At 33.7% G+C, this 12,203-nt stretch overlaps 1 protein-coding gene across 5 annotated transcripts in view; it reads left to right on the top strand.

Annotated features, from left to right (window-relative positions):
• LOC134539920 (uncharacterized) overlaps positions 1 to 12,203 on the top strand; it is a 159,664-nt gene that overhangs the window by 13,099 nt on the left and 134,362 nt on the right. For 2 of the 5 annotated variants that reach the window (XR_010076364.1, XM_063382273.1), the window contains exons 4-5: positions 2,739 to 2,945; positions 10,001 to 10,155. The gene's annotated coding sequence lies outside the window, so the exon portion shown is untranslated. Of the gene's footprint in view, positions 1 to 1,045; positions 1,164 to 1,194; positions 1,317 to 2,738; positions 2,946 to 10,000; positions 10,156 to 12,203 lie in introns of those variants that run through there. The other 3 variants (XR_010076363.1, XM_063382271.1, XR_010076365.1) reach the window with 3 other exon arrangements.

The following is a 12,203-nucleotide window of genomic DNA, read 5'->3' as shown; positions in this document are numbered from 1 at the left end:
CTGTTCCAAAGTAATTTGCATAAGGAATTTAATTTTTTGTGACGATAAAGACCATAACAACATTAGTAAGTAATGGAATATTAACCTTGCATTCATAAGGCAGAGCGATCCTGGCGTTCACTGGAACAAACACCTGTAACAAAGTTGTCGGTATCTAAGATCCGGTGACCTCCAGCAAACAACAAGATGGCAGCTGTGTTTTCAGAATCAAAAAAATATAACTGTGATATTAGATCCAAGATGGCTGACGTGACATCAGATTCTAAAACAGCGGAAGGTTCCACCGTAGCGAAAAGTGCGACGTTTGGGTAGTCGGACGCTGATGTCAAGATGGCTGAATGCAAGATTGCGTTGAAGTCAAAGGTCATGGTCAAAGTTCCAGATCAAAAGTAATACAAGATGGCCACCGCGACGTCACAATTCAAGATGGTGGCCGACACAACTGGCACTACACCCATGAATCCAGCCGCAAGATCCCGTTTTATATACTACTCGCAACTTTCTTGGTATTCCGAAGGGGAGGGCTGGCAGTGGCTGCGGTTTCAGGAGCTGACTGTTCTTTGGCTTGTCTTTTGCCCCCCGAATGTACCGTTTTTTATGTTCCGAGACATCATTCCTACCGAAGTTGCACGAGCGAGCGGCGAACTTCGTAACTGTTCGGGACTTGAATGGACTGGTGTAAATAAATATTAAACTTCCCGCTTCAATAAAAAATTGGTTCATTTTAAGATATTCAACTCATTTTAATGCGAAATTGAAATAAATGTACATAAATTATAAAAAAAAAAACACGCGCATATTCAAAACCCCTCATAAATAACACATTTTTCTTCACACTGCAAACATTACTACATTCACCAGAACTAATAAATATGCAAAGTGTTGTATACATAAGTTCTATTAAATACACTATAATTTTCTGTATATTTACTATATTATAGGACTGTAAAAGCCCTTGCTAGGCGTGGTCCCATAATAATTTCCATAGAATAACCGGTATTGAACTGTGAAGTATTTTATTGATATAATTTTCACTTTCAGTAACGAATTGTGATATTTATCTTTGAAATGTTCAATTACAAATACTACAGTCATAATGTTTTCAACTTCAGAATCTAAATTTTAGTTATAATTTCGTCAGTGCCATATCTCACAACAAACAGGTATTTATAACTATGGTCAAAATCATTACTTATAAATAATATTTCCGATAGACAAAGGGTAGTTATAAAGAGGTTATAAATGACTTAGTAGTTTGTTCTATAGAAGTGGTACATGAAAATTATTTTATTTTATTTTTGAAAGATTTTAAATGGGTAGGTAATGCTTGAAATAATTACAATGAAAACTATATAGGCTACAATTTTGTCTATTAAATAAATTTACTCTAAAGTTATATATTTTTATACGCAGCTCTGCAGGATAGCAACAGTACAGCAAAATCATAAGGGCTGAAAATAATTTTAAATAATTCAATCATAATTATATCTGATTATTTGCTAAGATATTTTTTCTAATGATTGTTGGAATCAATCAAATAATCACTGCCGAATCAGCATCTTAACGTTTGGTAATGTATAAACAAACTAAATTGTTTTATTTAAGAAAAAAATCTATATTGCCAAGGGATTTTTTTCTGTATATGTAGGAAAAGAAATGAAGTAAAATAAATAAAATGCCCAAAAGGAGAGTTTTAATGCGAATACTAAAAGAGAATATTCGTTGGTTTGAGGAATGAAATATAAGTAACATTCACACAGGAAGAAATAATTTTTTATGGAGAATCATTAGCATTTCTGTCTACTGTCTTAGCAATTGTAGACAAGGTCCCAGCCGTATAGATTGTCTAGTCCCAGCTTCAAAACATTCGTTTTTCACACGACGCGATAGTAGCACCAAAAAACAGTAAATAAAGGAAAAGTGGACAACACAATAACACAAACGCACAAATGTGAATTCAGAGATGTGACAAACCGAATGGTTAGCCTGTGCGTCTGTTTTGTATCATTGACGGGTCCTTAAATTAGTCAATGTATTGTTAATATTAATGTTTTGTCTTTACTTATTATTCTTGCTGCAACTGTCCTGTCGTTATTAGCCCACTGTATCCATCTGTGATGTATTAAGATTTTTATTATTTCTTTCCATTGAATATTCTGTGCTAACTTAAATTAAACTAACATTACCTGACTTTGGCTTGTTTTCTGTGTGTATGCACATTTATATTTTTTGTCTGATATAGAGAATTCTTAAGATATATAATATAATCAGCAATAGCAATCAAAATTAGAGACGCAAAATGGACACAAATCCATTCGAAATATAAAACAATATATTTGCTAATTATAACAATCGAAAACATTGATTTAAAAATTTGACTTATAGAGCAATTTAAAAAATCACTATCGAAAAAAGTGATGAATTAGCTTAAGTTACTATAAAACAAATACTTCACATACATTTTTAAAAATATGAAATGCATAAAAAACGTTTAAACACACTGTGAAAAGTTATTCTATATATAAACGTTTTAAAAGGAATAGTATAGTTATTATTCAGGAATAAAAGATGGCATTATAAATTTATATATTGTATACATTGTAAAATGTCATATACAAATCTAATATATTCCAATGTGTACTCAGTGCGATCAGTGAAATAGGTTGTCCCACCGCCGCGCCGCACCGACACAAGGCGACACAAGGCGACACAAGGCGACACAAGGCGTGGTGTTGCAGAAGATGCCCGATGACTGGCAGTTGTACGCCGGCGCCGGGGTGGCAGCCGTGGTGGCGCTCCTTGCGGGAGTGTTCCTGGTGCGGCGGCTCTCTGGAGGCTCCAGCAGCCAGGAGCAGTCTGGCCCCGGCGGCTCCGCTCCACAGGAGGACTGTGTGTCCAGCAGCTCCGAGTCGGAGGACGAGTGCTGACTCCTGCTTCCTCAAGTCGTGAGTCATCCGTCACTCGTGTCGTTCTGGTAGCGTAACGAGTGTTTCTTCAGTCACGTGCAACAATCTGGTGACTTAAGGAGTCAACACAGCTCCATTCTTCACTAGTCACCTGTGGTGTTCCAGTAGAATGAAGAGTGGTCATATTTTCATGTAGCCTATAACAGTACTTTGACTATGGAGTGAAAACTGTTTTCCTGCCCCAGCCACCTCAATTCGTGAGTCACTTTAGCTGCTCCAGTATCATAAGTGTTCCTAAACCCATGTATAAGGGTCCTTTTGTCTTAATAAATGACATATCTTCCGTGCCTGTCCACCTCAAGTCGTAAGTCTAGGCGCATAAAATGTTCATCCAGAAACATAATCAGCGATCCTGAATTCGTGAATAAAAATCCTTTAAATTAAGAATGAAAATTGCTTCCCTTCCTCAGCTACATCAAGTCTTAAAGTACTTGCATTTATTCAGTAGCGTAACCAGTGTTACTTAATTCATGTTTAATAGTCGGGCGACTTTTGAGTAGGTAAACTTGCTTCCCTACCCTAGCCACTTCAAAACTCGATTCACTTGTATCTCTCCAGTAGTGTAATAAGTGATCCTCAATTAATGTACAACAGTCTTGTGATGTAAGATTAAACAATGATTCTCTGCCTAGCCACCTCAAATGGTGAAGTACTGGTTTTGCTCGAATCGCACAATGAGTGTTCTAAACTCATGTATAAAAGTGTGTGAATTTGAAGTAAAAGCGACTTTCTTGCCTCAGTCACAACATGTAGTGCGTTAACTTGTGTTTATCCTGTAACATGATTAGTGTTACTAAATTATTGTATTACAGTCGTGTGACACAAAGAGTACACACTGCATTTCAGGCCCAGCCAACACAAATAATAAGCCATTTGTTTAATGAAAAAAAATTTGATTTCACGTTGCCTCTGCCTGGCTTCATGAAGTGTATATGGTACTCCCTCGTCGTGCAAAATCAGTGTGTTAAAACAATAAGTAGATATCTTCCGTATTATTGTGACAGTGTAGGGTACGGCAGCTCTCTCTGATCCAAATCTTATTTAGTGCAATCAGAATCCACTTTTTATATTCCTGTCGCTGTCATGTAGTAACCGATCAATTGTTTAAGCCTGGTATTGTTTAGTTCTCGATCAAGTACTCTTATTGAAAAGTGACATCCATGCTTTTATTAACTTATTCTCAACTGAAGATTTTGTGAGGCCCCTCCACTTCTGCTCTGCTTGTTTTTTTGCTGTTGACGTGACAATGACCATCGAAAACCCTACTACGGTTGTTACCGTAATGTTTGAGTGCATAGGCTATATATCGATTGCAAGGAACAAAAATCTAAGTACACAAATTTGATTTCACGTGGTGAAAGAGAAAGCTACCATTTACTTGGTAAGTGATCGTTCTTTAATCATAAGATGCATAATAATCCTATGGAAAAGCTTCATTGAGAGATGACTTCTTTCCTTTTCTCAATCCCCCTTCATTAAAGAGAGCCAAGGGCAATGGAGATTATTTATTTTCTATAAGCCTGTGGGACATCTCATAACTCTTTTGTAATGGCAGGTATTTGGATGATTGTAAAAAGTCTACAGTCACTGTTCCGTTGTTAACTTTTACAGCATTGCTCATAATAACCAATCACAACACCACATTCACTTTAAAATGCATCAACAAAATTACAACCAACCAAACTTTTCATGGTACCAGTACCAATTTAAAGGGATCGATGACTACATATTTTTAAGTTGTCTGATTATCCTTGCTGACAGAGACGTAAGTGAATTTATTTTTTTAAATGGAGGATAGTCATTGGAACATTCATTAATATTTTCTTGATCTGGACCATCACTATTTGGCTGTGATACTCGGAAATCAACATTTTGTCACTCCAGCATACTCCCCTAGTGACGAGAAGATGGCAGTTGTTCCAGAGTACTCACGAAAACTCTTTGGAAGAAAAGATTCAGTTATTTCTATTCCTCATGTCAGACCAACTGAGACTTTTAAGAGCGCATTAGAGTCTGCTCCATGTTCACGTCTAACTGAACCCCTGCTTAATTTGAAGGAGTTAGATTTTTGTTAAAATAACCTTTAACCAACTGGACATGTTAGCTTCACCAACCGACTGATATGGCTATCCAAACTATATGACGTGCATAGCCTCAGACTGGAGGTGTCTAGCCAACAACTGGATGTGCCTAAACACTGACTGGTTGTGCCTGGTCACAAACTGATCGTGTTAGGTTATACTATCATGTTTAGTGTCCATTGTGTGGTACCAAATACTTATTTTTTTCTCTTAGTAGTTTTACAGTATTTGTAAGGTTGCTAACCTTACTTCAACAATCGGTCACACATTTCACATTTGTTTAATGCAGCTAATATAACCTCACTAACCATACTAATTTAAAGTATTTTAATGTATTTTGACAATTCTACGATTTTGCCGTCATTAATGTCTATGAAAGACGTTCTCGGCATCTTTATCGTGCGTTTTTATCCTATAATATTTGCTACCGAAGTTGTATAAGCAAGCGGCGAAACTTCGGTAAACTTCGTAACTGTTGGGCCTTGGGATGGACTGGTAAGAATGAGCTTTCCGCTTTGATATAGACCTGGCTCATTTCAAAATTTCCCAACTTATTTTAGTGCTAATTTAAAGAATTGTGATATACAATTCCCGTACACTTGCATGTTTAAAACTGGTAATGAATTCCACCCTTTTCTTACTCTGCACCTATAACTATATCCAATAAGTCTCTTAAAATCTAAAAAAAAGAACACTTCAGTTTTAATAAACACGTAATTTTCTTTATTTTAAAACTCTTACTAAATAGCTTCAAAGCCATTAACGAAAAAAAAAAAAACTTCAAGAATTGGTTCTATGTTTTTCATAGAACGCCCGGTATTGAGATGTAAATGTTTTTTTTTGTAAGCGTTTTATCTTCCTGAATATAACTGTGATCTTTATCTATGACATCAACAATATAAAATACTACAGCTATATTGTTTTCAATTTCGAAATTTAACTTCACGTTATAATTCCAACTGTGCCATATATCTCAACAAACAGGTTCTTATAAATATAAAAAAATTTCATATTTTATAAATAATATTGGAGATAGAAAAAGGGAACTTATAAAGAGGTATTAAATGACTTGATAGCGTGTGCTGTATAAATGTATCATGATAAATCAAATTAATTTTTTGATGAAGGTTTTAAAATTTTTAACACTACAAGTAATTGCAAAGTAAACAATTTCTAGATTCATAATTTAAAAAAAACTTACTTTTTTGTTCTGTATGCAGCTAAGCAGGAAAACCAACGTATAATAAATAAATCTTGGCTGAAAATAGTTTAATATTAAAAAAACGTAAAAAAATATCATAATTTTATCTAATTATATTGGAAATTAATCAAACAGTTACTGCTAAATCATCATTCTAACTTTGGTAATATAAGAACAAACAATTTTTTTTAATAATAGGGAAAACTTTATGTATTTTACTGTGTACCTAAGCAAAAAAAAAAGTAAAATATATAAAATGCTAACTAGGATGATTTTGAAACAATAAATGCACCTGCATGTAGAACAGTACTAAAAAGATTTAGTTTTGGTTTGAGGAACAAAGAAAGGAAATTTAAAAACCTGTATACCTACATATACCAGTAAGAGTCATTTATATGGTAAATTATGTTTTTTTGTTGGGTAATCATTAGCATTCCTTCTGCTTCCTTGGCAATTGTAGACAAGCTTGGAAAGGTTTGTTTTTTACAGTTTGTTCCTAGTGTTTATTTTCTCCCTTTGATTAAGACAGAAGTCTTAAAATTTTTTTAATATCATTTAAATGTTACCATAGAAATCTTATTTTTTGTAAGCACTTAATACATTTAAATATATTTTAAGAAAGGATAAATTTGCTCTAAAATTTCATGTGGGTTACTAGACTTCAAAATTCCTTAAGTTGATGGTTCAAACAACACCAGAACATGTAATTTTCTGGAAAAAAATCTGACTCTGATATTTTGGAGTACTTCTCAATCTATGTGACGATTCTGTCAACGGCATTGCAGTATTTCTAGTAGTTTACGTGTAGTTTTATGTTTTGCACCGTTGGCTGGGTTATGTAAGCTACATTTAAAATACCGTAAATCCATTAATGTTTGGTAAAGTTAGGTAAGTGACATTAAACTATCTTACTGGGTTTTTAGGATACAAGCGGTACTTTATTATTTTTTCCAGAGTTGGATTTTTAACAGAGAACCTACTTTAGGTAATAATCAAAATATAATGTATTTAATTTAACTTTTCTAAACATTAAAATATTTTCTTGTAATTTTGGAGTACTTGTATTTCTTATAATATGTATGGATTTAATTTTAATTTTTTATAGAAAACCCCTCTTACATATTTTTGTGACATTGCAATAAGCTAACATGTTTCAATAGTAGGCCTACTCATTTATTTTTCTGAAATAATTTAATGTTAAATGAGATCCAGCACAATTTTTAATTTCTCGAAGTTGGCAAGGACTTCGTGCAATGGTTTCCCATAATGTTTTTCTAACGTATTCATAAATGCATGTAATGACGTAATTATATAATGACATGCAGAATTATTTTATAAATTTGTCACTTTTTCTCTTTAAGGTTCAGTATCATATATTTTTGGTCTCCTTTTATGTTTAAAGTCCTGTTAATATTTTGGTTTTAAGTAATTGTTCATTTCTTAGTCGGTTATATCTCTGTTTTAACGTGAATGTTTCGTGAGTGAAAGTTTTCTTAGGTTAAGTCAAAAACATCTAATGTACTGTAAAATCATGTAGAATTTTGGTTTGTTTATGTTAGCGACACTCCAGTATTTCAAAATCTAGTAATACAAAAATTAAGTTTGCAGTATAGGTACTAAGGGGGAAAATAAGTCAATTAAAATAGTACCATATCTTGACGTTTATTTTTTTTCGAAAATGTCGCAAATTTAGTAGTTTACTTACACAGATAATTTGTTCCTCAGATATACCTGTTTAAAAATAAAGTAATTGAATTTTTGTTAATAAATTAGGCTTATTAGCAAGTTTTAACACAATGTTTGAGTTTTTTTGGGATTCAATTTACAATATAGCTAACACAACTGGAAAAATAGCAAGTTATTCAGCTAAACGTTTTGTTTTATTACAGTGATTTATTTAGAGCATTAATTGTGTGTGAAGTATCAGGCATTGTTAATCAAGGTTTGTCTATCCACGTGTTCTTTGACCAAATTTTGTTTAAATGCGCGCCTCTCATCAGGAACTAACGGGTAACAGAGATTGAATGGAGAGAACAATTTTAATTTGGGCAGGCGTTGCCACAAGGCGGTTGGTATTATCTAGTTGCTCCCATTTCCTCAATAGAAGCGTTTATTAGATGCTTCGTCCAAATTGTTTCTTCTCTTATTCGCTTGTAACGGTGGGGACGTTTTTAACACTTTAAAACCTCACACATTTATTCTGAAAAAAAAAAAAAATCAGAAACCGCTCTTGTTGACAAAAAGGGGTGTACATATTATCATAACAAATTATTTCCGATGCGCGGAATCCAAATAAAACATTCACGCTTTATAAAGATTTTTTTTTTAAATTATGTGTTATTACTGATGGTGATACATGTTTTAATATCTGAAAATATTTTACCAGTACTACCAAAATAGATATAAAATGCTTTAATTATCTACGACGTTTTCAGATGTTAGTTTATTTAAACATTACTATTACGAAATTGACATGTTATTTTATTGTTTCTTTTAAATTTGAAGATTTATCAGCGATGTTGCTATTGAAATACGACACTGCTGATTACATTGTATCTCACACGATACCTCAAATCATACGAAAATATAAATGTGCATACACACAGAAATCAATACAAAATTACACGACTTCAAAAAATTTAACACGTAGATAGTACAGAAATATCCATAGAAGGAATTAGTCAAGAAATTAAGAAAGCATAGACGGATGCAGCAAGTTAACGACAAGATAGAGGCACCGAAGAACAGTAATTAGAGAAGAAGACCTTAGACTACACAAAGACAAAATATAAAAAAAATGAAAAAAAAACCCCAGATAAATGGCCAACATAGACGCAAAAGTGATCAAGGCGATGTGACAAAACAGATTGGGTTAGGCTGTAAGTCAGTGATGTCATTGTGTTATCAAGTATATATGTTAATTTTCATCTTTGGGTTCGTAGGCATGTCAATTTGTTGTCAAAAGGCTTTTCTTTTTCTTTATTTAATGTTCTTGTTGCAACTGTTTCATAATTTTTAGCCCACTATGACTGTCTATATTTTTTGACTATTATCTGCGTTTAAAATTTCTCTTCTGGATAAATTAGAAATTTTTGACATCGCCTGATTTTAGCTTTGTTTTCTTTTTGTATTCATTACTATCGTTTAGTCTGACGTTGTAGTCTCTAATATTATAATATTATAATAACTTGTAATTTGCAATAGGGAGTGTAGCCTACAAAATTACATCATTGAAGAAAGATAAACATAAAAAAGTTAATGGAATAAATTTTATTTGTTAATAATAAAATACGCAGAAGATTAAAATAAGAAATCATTGAAAAATAGAACAATCGTAAATTCGGGAAAAAATAAAATAAATGCAAAATCGCTTACGCAATTAAAAAAATAAATCACATACATTGCTTGCATGTATACTTAAGATATATAGATATGTATAGGTATATATATACTATAGAGAGATCACATGCATTACTGGCATGTACACTAGGTATAGGTAACACAAACACTAAATATCAAACATGAACCAATTTTCCAAAAAAGTAGTATGCAAATTACTTATGAGTCAAACAATATTTATCTTAATATATATATATCGTATAATGACCAAAAAAAATGAAAAAAATGTCATAAAATGAAACCTGCGCGATGTATAAAATACGGTTTCGCACCGCCGCCCAGACACTAGGTGACACTAGGCGACACTAGGCGACACTAGGCGACACAAGGCGACACAAGGCGTGGTGTTGCAGAAGATGCCCGCGAACTGGCACATGTACGCCGGCGCCGGAGCGGCCGTGGTGATAGTGGCGCTCCTGGTGGGAATGTTCCTGACGCGGCGTCGCTCTGGCGGCGGCAGCAGCCCCGCTGCAGAGTGACTGCTGCCTCCCTGCCCCAGCCTCAAGTCGTGAGTCACCTGTGTCTTACCAGTAGCGTGACAAGTGTTCCTGAATGCATGCTATACAGCCTTGTGCCTTCAGAGAGAACACGGCTTCCCTGCCCCAGCCTCAAGCCGTGAGACTCTTGTGTCTCTCCAGTAGCGTGACAAGTGTTCCTGAAGTCATGCGTCACAGCCTTGTGCCTTTAGAGAGAACACTGCTTCCCTATTCCAGCCACCTCAAGTCATGAGTCACTTGTGTCTCTCCAGTATCGTGACAAGTGTTCCTGAATACATGCGATACAGCGTTGTGCCTTTAGAGAAAACACTGCTTTCCTTCTTCAATAACGTTAAATCGTGAGTTACTTTTGTTGCTCCAGTAGTCAGGTAATTGTTCCCGATTGCATGCATTTTAGCCTAAAATTTAATAGGGATATTTTCGTTTCTCCTCTAGCCACTTCAATCATTAGCTTACTGTTGTTACGGCTTTATTTTAGTACGTGTTCCTGAATATATTTGTACGTTTTAACAAAAACGTTAGTGAAATATCAGATTACTAATGGACCAAATTATTGATAAAGATATGACCAAAAAATGTGACATGAATCACAGAGATTTTACCAACCAAACTTGTTGCCTGAGTAGTATTCAGTTGATGAGTTATTCACACTGAATGGCCGTTGTCACGTTTGTTTCAGTTTACTGTCACCAAATTTAGTAAACTAACATTCAATTTATGTTATTTTATTACTTAAAATATATATTGCCAAGTTATTATTTCGAATGCTGAATAGGTTTTTATAGTATTATTTACCAATTTCTTTAACGACTATGTATAACTACCAAGCAGTTTAAGCTTTTTTAATTTTTTTTTTCTGTCATTGTTTTTCTAGTAAAAGAAAACAAATTGCTTTTTTGAATACTACCTGCATCTTTAACGTGCCAATTAGTTTGAAATCATAATTATTATTTAAACATTGATGTTAACAATAATAATTATTAATACGGCAATGTTCCATTTTGCCACACATAGTCTCTCACTACAAAGCGGTCTTTGACCGATAACTGCATTTACTTCTGTTAAAGTATAGAGCAAATATTCCAATAATAGACAATTCAACTCAATGAAATACACAAAAAAAAATATGTTAAGGATATTGCTTTGTATATGCATCTGACAATAATCTTTGAGCTGAACAAAACAATTGAAATGAAAAATGGTATGGCAAAACTGTGAGAAACATACAAACCAGATTTTTATATAATGGCATATAACTGTAATTCAAATGTATATTGGGATAGCAGATATGATAAGTTGCACTTTTAAACAATTTTTTAAATTTTAACTATATATTTTTTTAATGTTTTGAGTGATTTGACTATTAAATAATTAAAAAAAAAATTTTTTTTTGTATTTAAACGTGTTTCCGTTGAAGCAACTTCGTAAAAATTTAGTTATTTCTATTCTACCAAGAATAAATATCTTATGACTGAGAAAATTGCAAATTAGTTTTTATTCTAAAACGACAAAAAAAAAATTCAAAATAAATTATTTTTTCTGAAACAATTTGTAAAACGGACATTAATATAAGTAAAAACGTTGAAATAATTATTGTTGGAACTAAAGTTGATATCGTAGGAAGTAACATCATAAGAAGCGGGAGAGGCAGGGGAAAGAACCTTTTGTTGGGCAAAACGACAAAGTGTGGGAATAGTGGACGAGTGAGGATTCTGGGCTGAAGAAAGATCGAGAGAGGCCACTATTTCGGCGACGAGGCCCGCGCCACTGAGAGAGCTGACCGGTAGCAACCACCACGACACCCTATATCCTACCGTGCTGGGACGTGACCTGCGTATGTCAGGCGGTTTGTTGGTCAGGGAGGTGCTCTAAAGAAACTCATAAATCAGCTCTTGAAATAACGAATGAATTGTTAAATTTATGGTCATTGAATTTGAAGAAAAATATATAGTCAGTAGCATTCTCTTCTAACTCGAACACAATCATAAGCAGTAGTACACAGTGTAACTATCTAACATTTACAAGTGTCACGTTTTATTTTTAAATTTAACATTTAAAA

Source organism: Bacillus rossius, chromosome 16, assembly GCF_032445375.1.
Source record: "Bacillus rossius redtenbacheri isolate Brsri chromosome 16, Brsri_v3, whole genome shotgun sequence".
Taxonomy (NCBI): Eukaryota; Metazoa; Arthropoda; class Insecta; order Phasmatodea; family Bacillidae; genus Bacillus; species Bacillus rossius.
The sequence above is the reverse complement of the archived record's forward strand: the minus strand, read 5'-3'. Positions and strand labels throughout refer to the sequence as shown.